The sequence below is a fragment of the Notechis scutatus genome, chromosome 1 (assembly GCF_049901735.1).
Source record: "Notechis scutatus isolate UNSWTSFEM ecotype Mainland chromosome 1, rNotScu1.2, whole genome shotgun sequence".
Taxonomy (NCBI): domain Eukaryota; kingdom Metazoa; phylum Chordata; class Lepidosauria; order Squamata; family Elapidae; genus Notechis; species Notechis scutatus.
The window spans coordinates 43794717-43801483 of NC_142009.1; positions in this window are offsets into that span (position 1 = coordinate 43794717).

The window sequence follows — 6767 nt, forward strand, 5'->3', positions numbered from 1 at the left end:
AAAGATACATCAGGCTTCCCTTGGACATCAGAAGAGGTTCAGCAGTGCCATCAGCATAGAACTGCAGGAATCAGTGGGATCCAGGTACAGAGGAGTGGCCAGAAGTGGTCTTCATGGAAGAATTTTGTGGCCAAAAAGCCATACCTCCAAAGTAGAAATGAGACTAAATGACAAGGAAAACGAGCTTGGGTGCAGAAGAATGGCAATATGCTCTGGACGAGTCAAAATATGAAAGATGTGGCTGTAGCAGGAGGCAGTTTGCTAAAGAGCGGTACAATGAGTCTCCACAGGCAACAATGAAGCATGGTGGAGGTTCCTTGCAAGTTTGGGGCTGCATTTCTGCAAATGGAGTTATACAGGTGAAACTCAAAAAAATTAGAATATTGTGCAAAAGTTCTTTATTTCAGTAATGCAACTTAAAAGGTGAACTTAATATATGAGATAGACTCATTACATGCAAAGCAAGATAGTTCAAGCTGTGATGTGTCATAATTGAGATGATTATGGCTTACAGCTCATGAAAACCTGAAATCTACAATCTCAGAAAATTAGAACATTGTGAAAAGGTTCAATATTTAGGCTCAAAGTGTCCCACTCTAATCAGCTAATTAAGCTGTAACACCTGCAAACGGTTCCTGAACGTTAAATGGTCTCAGTCTGGTTCAGTAGGAAGCACAATCATGGGAAAGACTGCTGACCTGACAATTGTGCAGAAAACCATCATTGACAGCCTCCATAAGGAGGGAAAACAGCAAAAGGTAATTGCAAAAGAAGTTGGATGTTCCCAAAGTGCTGTATCAAAGCACATTAATAGAAAGTTATGTGGAAGGGAAAAGTGTCCAAGAAAAAGGTGACCGCAGCCTGGAGAGGATTGTCAGGAAAAGGCCATTCAAAAGTGTTGGGGACTTTCACAGGGAGTGGACTGAGGCTGGAGTCAGTGCATCAAGAGCCACCACACACAGACGGATTCTGGACATGGGCTTCAAATGTCGTATTCCTCTTGTCAAGCCGCTCCTGAACAACAAACAACGTCAGAAGCGTCTTACCTGGGCTAAAGAAAAACAGAACTGGTCTTGCTCAGTGGTCCAAAGTCCTCTTTTCTGATGAGAGCAACTTTTGCATCTCATTTGGAAACCAAGGACCCAGAGTCTGGAGGAAGAATGGAGAGGCACACACTGCAAAATGCTTGAAGTCCAATGTGAAGTGATTTGGGGAGCCATGTCATCTGCTGCTGTTGGTCCACTGTGCTTCATTAAGTCCAGGGTCAACGTAGCCGTCTACCAGGAGATTTTGGAGCACTTCATGCTTCCTTCCGCAGACAAGCTTTATGGGGATGCTGACTTCATTTTCCAGCAGGACTTGGCACCTGCCCAAACTGCCAAAAACACCAAAACCTGGTTCAGTGACTGTGGGATTACTGTGCTTGATTGGCCAGCAAAGTCGCCTGACCTGAACCCCATAGAGAATCTATGGGGCATTGTCAAGAGAAGGATGAGAGACATGAGACTGAACAATGCAGAAGTGCTGAAGGCCACTATTGAAGCATCCTGGTCTTCTATAACACCTCAGCAGTGCCACAGGCTGATAGCTTCCATGCCACACCGCATTGAGGCAGTAATTGCTGCAAAAGGGGCCCAAACCAAGTACTGAGTACATATGCATGCTTATACTTTTCAGAGGTCCGATATTGTTCTGTGTACAATCCTTGTTTTATTGATTGCATGTAATATTCTAATTTTCTGAGATTGTGGATTTGGGGTTTTCATGAGCTGTAAGCCATAATCATCACAATTATGACAAATCATGGCTTGAACTATCTTGCTTTGCATGTAATGAGTCTATCTCATATATTAGGTTCATCTTTTAAGTTGCATTACTGAAATAAATGAACTTTTGCACGATATTCTAATTTTTTGAGTTTCACTGTCGATTTAGTCAGGATCAATGGTGTTGTCAATGCTGAGAAATACAGGCAGATAATTATCCACCATGTCATCTATTAAGGAGGCGTATGATTGGCACCAAATTCTGCAACAGGACAATATAGAGCCAATGTCATTAAGAACTACAGCGTAAAGAACAAATTCTGGAAGTGATAGTTTGGCCCCACAGAGACCTGATCTCAATATCAGTGAGACTGTAGGATTACATGAAGAGACCGAAGGATTTGAGGCAACACGGAATATCTGTGGTTCTCCAAGATGTTTGGAACAACCTTGAGGGAACTTTGCTGAGTTCCTTCAAAAACTGCAAATGTACCCAGAAGAATTGAAGCTATTTTGAAGGTAAAAGGTGGTCATACCAAATTTTGATTAGATTTGGATTTCTCTTCTGTTCATTTACTTTCCATTTTGTTAATTTATGCTATTAACACTTATTTCTGAAAGCATTATTAATTTACAGCATTTTTACACAACTGCCTAACTACCTCTGGCATAGGTACGTCTCATTGTCTAATATTGGAATTGGTGTAATTAAATGAGAAATGTAAACATGTATTTATTAAATTTAACATTTTTAAATTTTATTAATTTGTTGTCCATCTCACAAGGTGATTGGGTGGTTTACAACATTAAAATGTGTGTGTGTGTGTGTGTGTGAAAATTGCATTAAAATTGGAATAAAATACAAGTTATAAATGCTGCAAAGGAAGGAAGCAGGGAGATGGGGATACAGGAGTGGGGAGATGGCTAGTGTGATATTCCTCCATTGGGGACCTCAGGCCAACTGATAGAACCACGTCTTCAGGCTCTTGAAGAAAGTGAGGAGGGTGATAGCCAAACAAATTCTGTATTCTTGATGCATAGTTGTGTAATGAGGACAAACTGATAGGGGCTTTTCATTAAAGCTGCCCCCACTGATTGGAAGTTAATTCATTGCATCACAGTTGTGATTGTGATATTGCTAACACCTTGAAAATGAGTCAAGGGCACTTGTATACCCCCTTTCTTTAAAAGATGGACCAGCACATCAATTTTGTTAGTCATGCCACAGGTTGGGAGCAGGACATAACAAAAATCTGCTTCTAGACCACAATACACTAAGATCAAGAAGCAAAAATGATTGGTGGCCGCTTCCCAAGTCAAAAGGGAGGACCAACAGCTGCAACTTCTGCGGAAAGGCTGAGTGTGAGTGATGCTTTTTGTTTTGATTTGGGCTGTGTTCCAAAGGAAATTTCGCTAAAATTTTCTGGATCAATGGGCCCATGGTTTCTTCTAAATTTGTTATATGTCTCAGAAAATAGTTATACTATTTACCTAGAATACATAATTCTCTCTGGGTGTAAAACTGATGGGTGACTACGACTATGATCTCGCAATCCACTTAAATGAATTAACGGGAGGTACCAAAATAGGTGAAATGCTCCAATCATTTAACTTCCCTTTCCCCAGTAATGAAATGTAACTCCAGCATGTCCAGCCACAAAAAGGGTTAAGCTAACTCCATATAGCTTAATTCCATATAGTAATACCTTGGGAACAGTGTTTGTTTGTTTTTACTACCGGTTCAGTAGGAGTGGCTTGGTGGGAGTGGCCTGGTGGGCATGGCAGGAGAAGGATACTGCAAAATCCCATTCCCTTCCCACTCCACTAACCTGCTTTCCACACCATTCTCCTCTGCAGGGCAACAAAAGAAGACCCAACTGATCAGCTGGGACTCGGGAGGCAGAGAATCGATGGGGGCGGGGCCAGTCAGAGGTGATATTTGCCAGTTCTCTGAACTACTCAAAATTTCCACTACTGGTTCTCCAGAACTGGTCAGAACCTGCTGAATACCACCTCTGCTTGGGAACACCTAGCATAGACATCATACGTCTACTAACAGAATCAAGAATTGGAAAGAACTTAAATCATCCAGTGAAATTCCCTGCTCAGTGCAGGACCACCTAACTAAAGCATTTTGGACAAATGACTATTTGTAGTTGCTAAACTATTCCATTGATTGGACAGCAACTACCACCAGGAAAGTTATTCTTAATATTTAACATGAAATCTACTTCCCTGTTGTTTCAGCTCCCCACTGGCTCTGGTCCTGTCTGATTCTGCCTTCTTTTCATAGACCTCTGGACACCTGGAGATCGCCATTGCATCTCTTCTCAGTCTTTTCTTCAGGCCAATAATCCCAGTTCCTCTATCTGTTCTTCATAGGACTTGGTTTCCGGTCCCCTTACTCTTGGTATTGTCTTCTAAACTCTAGGGTTCTCCCCGCTACTGTTGAGAACTGCAGTGCCGAGAAGTAGAAACGCTATTCCAAACACTATTCCAAGACACAACCAAATGAGACAATTATGATATGGACTTGATGCTCATTGCTGTTCATCCAATTCAATTTACCTAATTACAGTACCTAGATTGTTTTGTCAAGTTTTTTTTGGCCAGGTCTCTCCTATGTACTTTTGCCTTTCCTCCCCACTGCCTTTGATGTAGAACTTTATATTTTTCTTCCTGTTAAATATTACATTCATTTTGGCTCATTGCTTAAGTTTGTCTAGATCTTTATGAATTTTATCTTGCCATTTTGGTAATTATCTCATCAGTCTCTTCATCCAGGTCATCAATAGAAATGTTAAAACAACACAAGTCCCAGGATTTTGTCATTTGATACAACTTTTGAACTGATGTGGAGCAATTTATGAGCACGCTCTGGGTGCAGTCATTTAAGCCAATACAATTATGTCATCTAATCCTCTCTTCTTTTTGTATCTCAGAGTTAATCTTGATTCCTGGTTGGTACATAGACAAGACCATGCAGTTTTCTTGCAATGGCTTCAGAACTGATTTCCTATTGCCCTCTTGCTACAGTTAAGAGAGACAGAGACTAACTCAAATGTTTTGCAGAGGTTTAAATACTCTGTCCATTGTGTTTTCCTGGTAACTCTGTCAAAAAATAAGATATGGTTAGTGTGACTTATTTGTGACAAGCCCCATCTACCATAGACATCTATAAGCTTTGCAAGGTAATACAGACCAGAAGCACAATTAGGAGAGTACTAGAACTATCTTTATACTAAAGTAACATTAAAGAGAGTCTTGGGTTCTCCCATCTTTTATTCTCCAGAAGAAAAGCTCTCCCTCCTGTCTCCCAAGGTCATTCTCACATTCAATTACATCTGAAGGGTTGGGCCAAGGGAATGATGCCCTGTATAATTACATAATCACTCAAATGCTGAAATTTACATACATGTGTCAAATGTTCTGACACAAGCATATAATTGGGGTATTTGCATGATTATGTAATGGTATGTTAAGGCTCAACTCATTCTGTGCTTTAGTTTCTGCCAACTTCTTGTTTCCTTCTTTGGTTATACATCCCTGCTATTTTCTATTTTTTCTTTTCAGCCTTTTGCAAACCCTGTGTTTATCTACACTGGTGTCTTTAGATCTCTCCCATTTTAATTTCCACTGTTTGCAATTAGACCTTCAATACCCATTTTTCAGAATTCCTCACCCTTTACAGAAAGTTTTCCCCTTCAGAATGTCAAGCCATTGGATGACTTCACCAAAATCCACTTTTCTGAAATCTAGTATGCAAATATTTTTCTCTATCTTTGATAGCACAAGCTCAAGGATAACAAGAACCATATCTCTCATTTCTGGTCACCATCACTTCTTCAAGTAATTCCTTCCTGTTGGTAAGGTTTATGTGTGATATAGCAGACTCCCTTTGTTCCTTCTTTGAGCTTCTAACAAATGACGATGCCAAGAGAGGATAACATTTTGGGAATCTCTTGACTCTTGGCTGAGTGAAATCTCCCATTGTCATTATTTTCTTTTTTAAAAGTTTGTTATCAGACCCAATAAGATTCATCCAAATCTTTCCCCTGTCTACATAGTTTTACAATATTTCTCTCCCTGGGGTAAATAGTGCTTGAGAAAGCAAACTGCCCTATTATTCAAAATCATTGTCAGTCCTAATAGCACATAACTTACCTCTAAAATATTAATTTGCTGCAGTTCCTAAAACCAGTGCTGACTGAGCTCCAACAATCAGAAGGTGGTGGCAAAGAGATACACACACACACAAAAAACCCCTTTGCTGCCATTCCATGGACATCTGCTTTTTTACAGCCCCAGCTCAAGTTTCACTCACTGCCCTGTTTCTGGTAAATGGGAAATGTTTAGAGATGTCATAAAACCTCAATCATTTCTGAGGAAGGACACCTTTTGGAGAAAAAGTGAGACCTTTGTGTTTTCCAATTGATGATTCTAATCTCCTTAGTGTGTCAACATGCTGCCAGAAAGGTATGCATGTGGGAATAGGCTAATCACTGATTGGACTAACCATGCTGTGGCATCAGTGTCTATTTATCTACATAACTTAATACCAAGTTATGTGAAAAAAAGAACTTGCAAGCCAACCAACCACTTTGCTAAAAGAACAAAATAGAAGTGGATTCCTTAGGAGTAGGCAGAACAGGGTTTTAAAATATATTCGATTTGTCCCATTTTAGAAGGTCATTGAGGAAGAAATAATTTGCTTGTCCTAATGAACAGATTTTTAAAATCCATCTTTTGCTTCTGATTGACATTTTCACAGGTTTATGGAAACAGACCCAGCACAAACTCCTGTTATGGAGTTTACAAATTGTCAGATCCCTGCCAGAACACTGCCTTTCTGAAGGGGAGGAGGATGCTTCTTGGGGTTGGGTGCTTTGAATGCTTTCCGTTTTGCTGTAACCACACGGGAATTAGGGAGGGGGACTGAGCCATCAGGATGGACTCCTTCCCAGCGGATTCCAGCCTGTTACCTAAGGTTGCAGCGTCCTG